We start from the raw sequence: 12,131 nt of genomic DNA, 5'->3' as shown, positions 1-12,131 counted from the left end.
AAAAAAAAAAAAAAAAAAGACAAAGTCTTGCTATGTAGCCCAGGCTAGCCTAGTACTCGCTACGTAGCTGAGGTTGGCTTCAAACTCCCTCAAGTCCCCCGGCCTCAGGCTTCCAAGTACTAGGATTACAAGATACCATCATGCTTGCCTCCAATTTTGGAGGACAGGGGGTGTTTATTTTGTTTTCCTTTGAGATGTAGTCTTATGTAGCCCAGGCTGGCCTTTTGAACTTTTTGTGTAGCTAAGGATGAACTTGAGTTCCTGATCTGCCTCTGCCTCCAAAATGCTAAAATTACAGTATGTGTTATCACACAGAATAGCAACTTTTTTTTTCTTTTGTGACAAGATTTTGTCAAGCCATAGTTTGCTTTGAACTGGCCTCAGACTGAGATGTTTCTTCTCTCCCAGCTGTCTGAGTGCTAGAACTACCGATATGTGCCATCATGCCTGCCTCAAGTTGCCAAATTTTAACTGTTGGCCAATAACTTGCATATTTGTAACACGGATGCAACCAAACCAATCTATACCACTAGTTTCCCTCTGTTGTTATGGACTTTGCTTCCAGAGGAAATCGTGTCATCTGTATTTATCAATACAACTAGACATCATACATTCAGTTTACTGTAGATCAGGCAGCTCAGGTTCAGAGTCCTTTCAAGTAAGTCCCATCTCCTAGGAAACCTGAACTTTGGATTGGTGCTTTCCCCTTAAACTTTGGATGAAGCTGATCTGGGATAGTTTTGCTCTTCCCCGTGAGGTGACCATCACTCTCACCTCTCCCTCCATGTTCCTCAGTGAGATGCACATCCTAGTGGTCCTGCCCTGAAGATGGCTGGGTTTCCAGACCTGCAAACCTGGCTTAGCATTCCATGCTCAGGTTCCAGCTCTTTCAGGGTCCCCTGAGTGCTGGTGTGATCTGGATGTCTTTCCAAGGCTCTGGTGGGAAAAGTGTGCAGAAGATACTCTACTCAGATCTAGTCTTCTGCATGGAATTTGGGTAGAGTCATCTGGGAGTGACTGAGCACACATGTATGGTACCTGTGCTCCTGTATAGGGGAGAGCTGAGAGAGCCATTTGCACACTTCGTGCCCCTAGCCATCTCATCTGCACAGTGAATGCTGCTTGATTCACTCTGAGCAGCAATGTGAGACAGAAGCCACACCAAGACACAGGTGGACAGGCGACAAGTAGCTGGTTTGCTACTCAATGGCTGGACACCTTGAACTTCACACACACACACACACACACACACACACACACACACACACACACACACAGACCTGCAACCTCCATTCTGGCCACCACCAAAGAAGTTCTTATTCTAGAAGGGCCAGGACTGTTGCTATTTCAGAATCAGCTTAATACCCCCACCAGAAACACATTCTAGCCAGCTTGCTACATAAGGGAACAGGGCTAAAGAGTCTAATAGCATTCTTAAGGTTATATACTTGATCAGAAGTCGCAGCTTGATTTTTGTGCTCGGAAAATTATTTGTGACTTGAGCCTCTAAACAATGGCTTTTTTTCCCTCCTCCCTGTGTGGTCTAGGTTCAAGTTTATGCAGGGTCACTGAATAGCCCATTGGAAGGGCCCAGGCTCAGTGGGGTCTCAAAGCTCCATTACCAAAGCAACCCATATAACCACACCATAGGTTCTCTAGTAGGAAACAGGCAGTGCTATGCTCTGGAAGCGTTAACTCTCCTTCAGTTCTCACCCCCTGCCTGGCATAGTGTGTGGCACACTCGTGGCACTGACTCTCGAAGCTTTGGCTAAGCATGATCTTGTTTAGCTTTACAGTGACGTCATCTTAATGGTTGGGTGGCTGTGTTTTCATAAGACGAGACCCATGGAGCCTTCTACACTTTTCACCTGCTTCCTCTGGCTTGCAGCAAGCAGGGGGTGGATTTCAGGCTAGGCTAAGGTTCTCTGAGTACCCCTGTTCCTCACAGGGTCCACATTGGAGCTGGTGAGCAGTAATTCAAGGTGTGTCAAGAAAAACAACAGACATCCTTCAGACAGAAGAAACACAGGGGGAAGGGTGGTATGGGTCAGAGAGATTTCTGATAGTACAAGGAGATGCTTATACACAGTATGAGGCATGATCCATCACACCCTATAGGAACAATCCCAGATATAACTAGTCACGTGACTTGACCAAGTCAATTACCCACTTTTTCTTGGCCTTGGTTTCATCTATAAGATGGATAATGCACACAGCAACTCTAACATATTCTGAGTTTCATTCATGTTTCTGGCTTACAACTTCTTCAAAGGTCCAGAGACAGTGTCATCTTCCCAACCTATAGCTGCTTATAAAGACATTCTCCAGCTCACCCTCCCTCATAGCATGGTCTAAGCCTTCCTCATTCCAGAGGTCTCTGCCCATCTCTGGAGGAAGGAATACTGCTGAGAGATGCCATACTGGGTTCCCTGCCCCGCCCACTAGTGTTGAGTGAGACCCTCTTTTTCCAATCACCTCTGCACATGGTTGTGTACGCCTCAGTTGTACACAACCATGAGTGTACAATGAGTAGCAATGTCTCCAGAAAAAGACAAAACCCAAAAATGTCTGGGTAGGCTTCAGGAGAACTCCAGACAGCTCAGCAGTGGCAGGGCAGAGCCTCAGAGAGGGACAGAGGCCCAGCATCCTTGCTGCCACAGCAGCCTTTCCTCTGGGTCCCTAGTAATAATTTGCATAACAGATGGGGAACTTGTTTTCCTGAAGGCCTCTGGGGCGGGTATGGCACATCTCTAGGTAAACCCTATCAGCAGTGCATTGGATTAGACCCCCAGCTTCTATCCTCTGCTTCGGCACTGATGGCTGTTGTGAGAAATGCTCCCACAGTTTTGAGACACAAATGTCTTTCTTGCTGGTTGTGCCTTGAGAGCAGGGGAGACCCAGGCAACTTGCTACCAGTGGAGTTAGACTAACAATCTTTCAGCTGTCTCCTATCCTCCCTGAACTCTTGAGGATCCAGGCTATTCCTGCTTACCTAAGACTTTGATGCGTCCTGTGGAACAAAAGAGCTGATAATTTAGGAGACCAAATCACTGCCACCTAGACTTTCTCAACAGTCTTTTAAGGATCACTAAGTAACATTCCTTGAACCAGGATGCTGGGGATGGAGCATGCCTTGGCTAACTTTTAGGTTTCTTTTCATCCTAAAGTTTAATTTAAGGACCTCTCTGAAGTTGTCCTATGGTTTTGGAGGCCTGATTTGCAGTGGGCTCTTTGGAACTTACAAAGACCCTGTCTGCCCTCTGATCTCCTAGCCAACAGGGGACCTCCATACCAGCCCTCATGACTAACTGGGGTGAGAGGTTTTTGTTGTTGTTGTTGTTTTCTTTTTAGTAACTCTTCTTCCTCTTCAGTAAGAAAAAAAGACCCTTTTCTGCTATCATTTCATGTGGCCTGGAAGGGACCAACCTACCGTTTGCTTCAGGGACTTACAGTGATCCAGGCCACAGGAGAACACACCCACTTCCCCATAGTAACTGCTGTATATGGATGTGTGGGTCTAGCTGGGCCAACCAGAGAATGCTGGGACTTCTAATGGAAAGTCTGGGAGAGGAAAGGTACCCCTTTTCTGCTGGGGTTGCTTAGTGCACAGAGGCAGGACATCTCTTCTATGGAGTAGATCTTGCCAGAGAGATCCTTAGGGGAGGAAGAACTGAGGGTGTCTAACACCCTTCTTGACATCAGTACTTGAGGGCCTGAATATAGTCAGTCCCAAAGGCCTAATGTACTCCAATCAATTCTTCCTCCTCTTCCTCCTCCTCCTCCTCTTCAGTACTGCAGATTCAATCTGGGCTTCACATATGTTATACAAACACAGTCTTACTGAATTATGTCCTTTCTCTCCTCCCCTCCACTTTTTTTTTTTAACTTGAGTTAAGAGTCCAAGTTGCCCAGCTCAACCTCTAGCTATACACATAGTCCGACAGCTCTTGAATTTATGATCTTCCTGTCAGCCTCACAAGTACCTGGAGTTGCAGGACTGTACCACAACATCCAGAAAATTCTTTTAGACTACAGATGGTCCTTGACTTATGTGTTTACATCCCACTATGCACACTGGAAGTTGAAATTGCATTTAAGAACCTCACTTGCTGAACATCACGCCTTAGTGTACCTTAATCACTTTTAAACGTATTAGCACCAAGTTGGACCAAATTAAAAGATAATTTCAATAAGATGAGGAATATCTCAAGTGTGCTATTGAGTGCAGAATCCTGTACAGTCTCTAGCTTTGTCTCATGATGACGTGTGAACAGATGGCTGACTGAAGCTGAAGTTCATGACCCTTGCCCAGCATCCCTAGAAACAACTGGACTTCACGTCATCTGCCTTGGAAGAGATCACAATTCAGAATTCCAGGTGCGACTTCTGCTGCATGCACGTGGCTTTCACACCATCATCAAGATGGTTGATGGCACTTGGTGCTCTTGCAGAGGACCCTGGTTTGATTCCCAGCACCCAGATGGTGCCTCACAGTCAACTGTAACTGCAGTTCCAGTGGATCTGGTGCCTTCTTCTGGTCTTGGTGGGCACGAGGCATGCATGTGGTACACATATGTGCATGCAGGCAAAAATTCTTATAAAAATTTTTAAATGTTTAAAAAAAAGATTGAAATATCATACTTTAAACCATCATATGTCAGAGACTATGTGCAGTTTGAATTTGGTTTCTAATCCTATAACTGTGAAAGCCTCACCCACCAATTTTACAAGGGTGGGGGAGAGCATGATTCGAACCAAATGTTAAAGAAAAAAAAGAACATGTGGCCGTGTTTGAGAGTAGGATTGTGGGTTGGGTTTGTGTGTGTGTGTGTGTGTGTGTGTGTGTGTGTGTGTGTGTGTGTATAACATTTCCTGAGAAGACATGAACAAAGATGTATTTACCTCAGATAAGCTACCAACAACAAACCAAAGAAACCACTCCACCCAAAATCAACTTGGTGACCCAATGAGTTTAATTGATTACTCATATGGGCATGGGTAAGTTACAGGGTGTTACACCACTGCACTGTGTCTACAAGCCCCCCCAGCAAGCATAACTCCTTAAACAGCATGAGGGGGCAGAGAAAGGCCCCATTTCTGACGCATCTCCCCAGAGTCTCATGTACAGCATCATGAGCTTCTTCAAGTCCTGCATGTGAGCTGCCTTTCCTGAGCCTTGTGAGTCTTTTTTCTCCTCCAAGAAGAAATGTTAGTGGGCCTAAACTTGTGAGGGTCCTGTGAGGATAATCATAGCTGCTGACTTTGAACCATAAGAGGCCACATCATGTCTGGAGAACAGAGTCCCACAAAAGGTAGTCAGTCACACCATGCTATTGTGTGGGCACCTGTGCAGGTGACAGAGAAGGGGACCTAGCAGAGGAGGGTAATGCTTACCTCAAGGGAAGGAAGCCTATTGGTGGGACTGGGGACAAACCTAAGAGTAAAGTCAGCCTTGATGGGCTGTGTTCTGAGAGTACCCACTGACCTGCAGTCATGGCTCTCTTGCAGCTGACTTAAGAATGAAGTCTTAGGCCCATTTAGACCCAGCAGATCTGGATTTAAGGGGCCCCCAGAGGTTGAAAGACAGTGGGGACTCTGTGTATCTGTAGTACCCAGGTTTGTCTGCACAGGAAGCTCCCTTGGAATCTTTCCTCCTGATCTGTGCTTCCTGATCACCCACAAAAGAACTTCCTCTCCCCTTTTATCTCAGCTTGCTCCATAGCTTGGCTTGATCAATATGTGTGGTGAGAACAACTGGTATCTTCTACTTTCTCCCTCAGAAGCTAAATGTTGAATTAAAATATGGTATCCCCCCACCCTCCATGATAACCATGCTATGAGGAAACCCAAGTTACCTCCAAGGGAATGCTACCTGGAAGGACTGGAAACCTCAGACATGTGAGTGAGGCCTACATGGGTCACCTAGTCCAGCTTTTGTTATAGCTGAGTGCAGTTAAGTGAACTTCACTGATGTCACACCAAGAAAAGTGCCTGGTTTCCAAGTCATAGAATTGAGAGAAATAAGTAACCTTTGCTGCACTAAGCTACTTGTCGGGGTTACCCAGTCAGGTACCCAGTAAGGGTATGGCAGAGCTGACCACCTCCCATCACTACAGTGGCTGCCTGCAGCTTGTTCATTGGCTTAGATATGATTCTGGCTGAGCACTTATCCTCTCAGGCACTGTCCCAGGCATGAGGTGGCAGGTGCGAAGACAGCACCCACGCTCTGGGGGAACTGAAACTCTTGGGAGATGCCAATAAATGAGGCGAAACAGAGATGATGCTTTCAGAAAGCTGAGGATTGACTGGTTGTGGGATTGGATACAGATAAATGAGGGCCTTCCTTCTAAGAGGAGACCTTCTGAAGCCCTCCTAGTGAACTGTGGCCAAGAAAGGAGACCATGAGATGACCTAGAAAACAGTACCAGCCGGGAAGCAACACATAAAAATGAAAAGCCAGAGTCAGAATGTAGGCAGCCTGGAAGTGGGGAGGGAGGGAGGGAGAGAGAGAGAGGGAGGGAAAGAGAGAGGGAGAGAGGGAGGGAGAGGGAGAGGGAGAGAGGGAACACTCTGGAGAGGGAGAGGCTGAGGTCAGAGATGACATCACAGAAGCGGGAGAAAGAGTTACCCTGTCCAGCTCATTAGTTAGTTGTAGCCAAGAAGAGCAGTGTGATCTAAATTAAAATTTTAAATGCAGTTCTTCGGCCCCACTAGCCACATTTTAAAGGCTCCGTGGCCCCAAAGGGCCTGGTGGCTGCCCCACTGGTTGGCACAAACAGAGAACCGACCCATCACTGAAGAACGCTCTATTGACCAGTGCTGGCTATCAGACACATCAGATACAAACTCAGATTTGAGTTTGAGAGGACTGATCACCTGCTCTGGAGCCTGGTCCTCTGTTCATTTCCTGGAGGTCTGTTTTCTTTTAGTTGGATAAGGCTCTTCAAGTTCAACAGTGGAGAACAGTTAAGTTCACCAACAATCAAGGCCAGTGACAGTGGCCCTGGGTGCCTCATGCTGAAGAGGCTAGAGTCTTCCTTCATATTAGTAGCTTCAGCGTCTATTCACTGGCTGCTCTGTAGCCTCATTTCTGCCACCAATTTGGGGCTCCCTGGTGTGAAAAAAAGCACAGGGCATGGCTACTATTTCAGGGTGGCACACAGAAGGGAAATTGCCACAATTAGACAAGGCTCATTTCCATTAGCATATTTTTCCTCCTCAGCCCAGAACATCTGTTGGTGTGGAAATACTTGCTTTGTGCCATCCCAGCCGAAGGAAATGTCCAGGCACTGAAACAGGCAGTCTGTAGAGAAGCTGACGCCATCTTGGACAAAGCCTACGAGGGGCTTAGAATATGGAATCAGGAAGACAATGTAAACTTGTCCAAAGGGAAGATTCAGAAAGGTTGACACGGTCACTGTACAACTATGACCTCAGTCCTAAGGAGGTAGAGGCAGGTGGATCACTATATAGTCTGGGCTATATAAGACCCTGACTCAAAGCCGGGCGTGGTGGCGCATGCCTTTAATCCCAGCACTTGGGAGGCAGAGGCAGGTGGATTTCTGAGTTCAAGGCCAGCCTGGTCTACAAAGTGAGTTCCAGGACAGCCAGGGCTATACAGAGAAACCCTGTCTTGAAAAACCGAACCCCTCACCCCCAAAAAAGACCCTGACTCAAAAAAATGGCCACACAAAAAAAAAACAAAAACCAAACCCACAAACAAATAGAGAGAGAGAGAGAGAGAGAGAGAGAGAGAGAGAGAGAGCCAAAGAGATGTGATTAAGAAATGTTATTTGTGCAGTCTAAGAAAGTTGCTGCAAGTGGAAATGCCGGGTCTCCTTGACATGAACAAGACTTGCGTTGCTACTGAATGCTTGTGACATCTTCTCCGGTACCTTAACATTGGGCCAGCTCTATAACCATTACCATTTCTGAAATGGGGACATTGGTGGTCATGAGCCCAAAGCCAGCCATAGCTATCATCTTTTATGTTTTCTGAGAAAAGGTCTCATGTAGCCCAGGCTGGCCTAGAACTCTATGCAGCCGAGGATGACTCTGAACGCCTGGTCCTCTTCCCTCTACCACTTGAGTGCTGGGCTCACAGGCATCTGCCATTATGCCTGGCACCATAATCAAATTGATAGTTTTGTAAGAAAAATGGAAGAGCTTGAGTGTTGACTAATGCCCAGGCCTAGCTCCCTTGTTCATCTGCTCAGTGTTCATTAACCCTGTATCAGTCCTGTGGGCTTCGGATAACCCAGGTAGCTAGCTTATGCTGCTGTAACCACTTGGTGCTCAGCAGGTAGGTGTAATTGATCTCCAGGGTTCCTTCCAGCTCTGCCAAACTAACACAAACTACACCATTGCTATGGGAGGTCTGGATTGTCCAGGCTCACACAAGTTAAGCGAGCTATGTAATTCAGAATTCTGCCATGTGGGATCTGGAAATGGTCTTTAAGATCTTTTAGTCTAACGTCCTACTGATGTTGAGAATCCCCGTCCCCAGCCATGCTGACAGAAGGCCAGGCTGGCCTATGAGTTCATGCTTCAATTTCCAGAGCACTCTTGTTGGGGACAGTTAGTGCAGAGCACATACACATTTCAGGTTACTCTCCTTCTTTCAGTGCACAGCAGCACAGAACACAGTCCTCGGTTCCTCTGATCCTTTGTGGCGAGCATAAGAATAACCTAATTCTCAGATCAGTGCTGGGAATGAAGCACAGTAACAGAAGCAAATGGTCTGGCATGTTCCCTGGCACCATGCTTGCTCACTCCTTCTTCTCTGCCAATCACAAGCCCCTCTTAGCTTGGTAACCCAAAGCTACCCATAGAGAAGAATGTGCTCATCCAATAGCTGCTTATGGCCTTGGTAAGGGCTGGGGAATATACTCCAGAGGGCTTGGCACCTGCAAATGTAGCCTCTCTTCCACAGGGATCCCTCAAGAGCATGGGTGACCTTTACCTAGGTGATGGCTGGAGGCTCAGAAGGAGGCAGGTATGCCTCAGCTATGTCAACATTCCCAAGAGGAGTTTGGGCTCGTTCCTGCATATTCCTGGCTACCAGTTGGGCCCATTCTGTCCTAGTGTGACATGAGGACTTTAAGGCAGCTGTTGGCTGTGTCCTGGTACTGGGGGCCTAGGGACAAGGTATCAGTACTCACCAGGTGGACTTGGTCAGGCAGTAGCAGGCTTCTTACTTGGATCTGTAACTGCGGGTAAGCTCAATGCGCACAGTAGTATATATGCTGGGCCCTTGAGATAAATCAGTCCCAAGACCCTGAATGGGTCACATTGTGATGTCATACTACTGAGATAGCCCTTCTGTGGCAGCTTGGAATGAGCGAACAGGGTGGGACAGGAGGGGCTGAGAAGCAATGAGATGTATCTACCTTGTAGATCATCAGCCTGTGAGACCAGGTGTGACATCACCTCTGCTGCTTGCCATTCTAATCCTTGACCACACCTACCCTGGGCCAACTCAACTAAACCAACCCCATCTTTGTTAAGGTTGCCTCCCACCAACTGACTAATGTGTACCCTCAACTTGTCACACTTTCTGTGATTCATTTAAAATTCCAGGGCAGCCTTTTTGTTTCCTTCCTTCTGACTGCTCTCCATCCCGCCCACTGCAATATGCACTGTCCATCTCCTGTGGCCTCAAAACAAGCAAAATAATTTAAATATTAGCCTAGGAAACGGGGACACAAATCCACCATTGAAATCCAGCAGAGTTATCCTTTAGGTTATCATCTACTGTGGTAGCTGTCTTTGTTTCATGGTTGGTAACCAATAACTAGGAATACTTTTATCATTAATAGTACTAAAAGGCAAAGAGTTCATCAAAGAGGATGGAATAAATCCTTTTCCTGAGGTCTCAGCCCTCTTTTCTGCTGGTGCTTAGGGATTCTATCACGGAGAACATTCAAAATGGATTCATCAATGATGTGGGTACACATGCTTGTCACCAAGCTCAATAATCTGAATTTGATTTCCAGAACCTACATGGTGGAAGGAGAGAATGTCCTATGACCTCCACGTGTACTCCATCCTCAAAAATTACACACACACACACACACACACACACACACACACACACACACACACTCACTTCATTTTGGAACCTGTTGAGTTATTCTCAAATTTAGGATCTGCACAGTAGGTCTCAAGCACAGATTGCACCAGAGAGATCTTGGTTCAGTAGGTCTGGGGTGAAACCCACAAATGTACATTTTTAGCAAGTGGGCAGATGAAGCTGGTACTGTGGGTCCAGGAACTACAATGCACTATGAGGGCAAGTGAGGGGTGCTGGTCTCCTCTATTTGATCTTAAAATAGTCCCAGCCGACTGATGGCAGTATTTTGAGTTTTCTGAAGAACAAATAGGATCTGTGCCTTTGAGGCCAGGGCGAGCAGAGCCTGGACTTTGTTGAGGATCTGTTCATTGGCCAGCCTGAGGCCATGATGGGGGGCCTCCCTGTTGGTGTTGCCGTGGGTCCTGCCCACAGCCTCTTGGCGGCTCTACCTCAGCAGGAAGACAGCCTGACTTCCAGCTGCCATGCCTATATCTCTGCCCTGAAGCTTTCTCCAGCTGCTGGAGCACACCCTGCCACAGCACGTGGTGACCATAGTCACAGACGGTCAGTCATTCCGGTCGAACACCCTCGGCCAGTGGTGAACCCTTAATGGAAATGGCCAAGGACCACCTAGGACTGAATCCTTCATGCCCACATCTGGGATGGCTTGATAACTCATCTCTTACTGCTTTCTTCTATTATTTCAGCTCTGCCAGTTCTGCCCAATATCCCCCTAGGAATAAGCCCCAGACTAATGCTTCCTGAGTCCTTGGCTCAGGGGAAATCAACCTAAGACATGAATAAGAAATACTGTATGTCCTTGAGAGGGCCACATTTATTTCTTTTTTCTTTTGAAAGGGTCTCATATAGTTTATTCTGGCCTTGAATTTACTGTGTAGTAGAGAATGGCCTTGAACCCCTCCTGATTGTTCTGCCTCTACCTCCTGGGAGTGTTGGGATTACAGATATGTACCACGCCATTCCTGGCTCAGACCTTACCTTGGCCTGGCTTTTTTAAGTGCTGAGGAATGAAACCATCCTAGACAGATGCTGTCCTGAGCTACATCCCAAGCCCACAAAGGGCACAGTTAGAAAGAGAAACATGAGCTCTCTTAGAATATCATGGAAGATCTGGGAATAGCAGGCAAGAGGAAGGTCCCAGGGCAGGTGGAGGCGTTCTGCAGGTTGCCCTTTGGAGTTCAGTCAGGGTTACCTTAAGAAAACATGCCAGAGGGTATGTTCAGGAAGAGGCTTGGAAACCTGGCCTGAAGGCTTTTTCTCCCATGTAGGGAGGCTTCTCACATTGTCCATGAGTGTTGATGGGCTCTGCACATTTCTTCTGTTTTCGCCTCTCCTGCTTGAAGCAAGACTGTGCAGGTGGGGCTCATACCATGTGAGGCAAAGCTCTTGCTCAAATGTTTGGGGAGTGGTTGAGAAAGGTGTGCTGGTGGACAGAATTAAGATGTTCTCCAGGTACCCTACACAATGCTGTGAGTTCGTTTCACCTTCCAAGTGCGTCAATCGGATCAATCCAACTCCCTCACTGGCTTTGCAGTGGACTTCAGTTCCCACCTCGGCTCCCCCTCCTGGTGTCCTCTCTCCTTAGCAGCCCCTCTGGAGTCTGCTCCCCCCACTCCCCCAGGCCAAGATCCACACACAACCCCACAGAAATGAGTATGGCTAGAAAGTATGCCTCAAACTCCTCCATTTTCTCCAACCAGACACTTCATGTGGGGGAATTCTGGAAGAGCTATGGTTGGTCACATTTGGTGGGTCATTTGGAGAGACAAAGCCCTCCAGAGTTCCCCTCGTTTCCATTTTCACTTGGCACAAGACTGCATGACACCTATGGCATCAGAACACTCTGCCAGGAGCGGCGTCAGCTCTTCACCCATAACCAGAGATCTAAAGGAAGTTGGCAGGTGTGTGTGGTCATATGCCTGCCTGTAATCCAAGCGCTCAGCAAACCAAGGCAGGAGGCCAATAGGTTCAAGGCCAGTCTAGGTAACACAATAAGACCCTGTCTTAAGAGAGAGGGAGGGAGGAGAGAGAGAGAGAG

The 12,131-nt window shown here is 47.3% G+C and overlaps 1 protein-coding gene across 5 annotated transcripts in view; it reads right to left on the bottom strand.

Moving 5' to 3' along the window:
- Banf2 (barrier to autointegration factor 2) overlaps window positions 1–9,306 on the bottom strand; it is a 38,373-nt gene extending 29,067 nt beyond the window's left edge. For 3 of the 5 annotated variants that reach the window (XM_021156256.2, XM_021156255.2, XM_021156254.2), the window contains exon 1: window positions 9,162–9,304. The gene's annotated coding sequence lies outside the window, so the exon portion shown is untranslated. Of the gene's footprint in view, window positions 1–9,161 lie in introns of all 5 variants that reach the window. The other 2 variants (XM_021156258.2, XM_021156257.2) reach the window with 1 other exon arrangement.
- Window positions 9,307–12,131: the final 2,825 nt, after the last annotated feature.

This window comes from Mus caroli, chromosome 2 (genome assembly GCF_900094665.2).
Source record: "Mus caroli chromosome 2, CAROLI_EIJ_v1.1, whole genome shotgun sequence".
Classification (NCBI taxonomy): Eukaryota; Metazoa; Chordata; class Mammalia; order Rodentia; family Muridae; genus Mus; species Mus caroli.
This window is presented reverse-complemented; position numbering and strand designations above follow the sequence as displayed.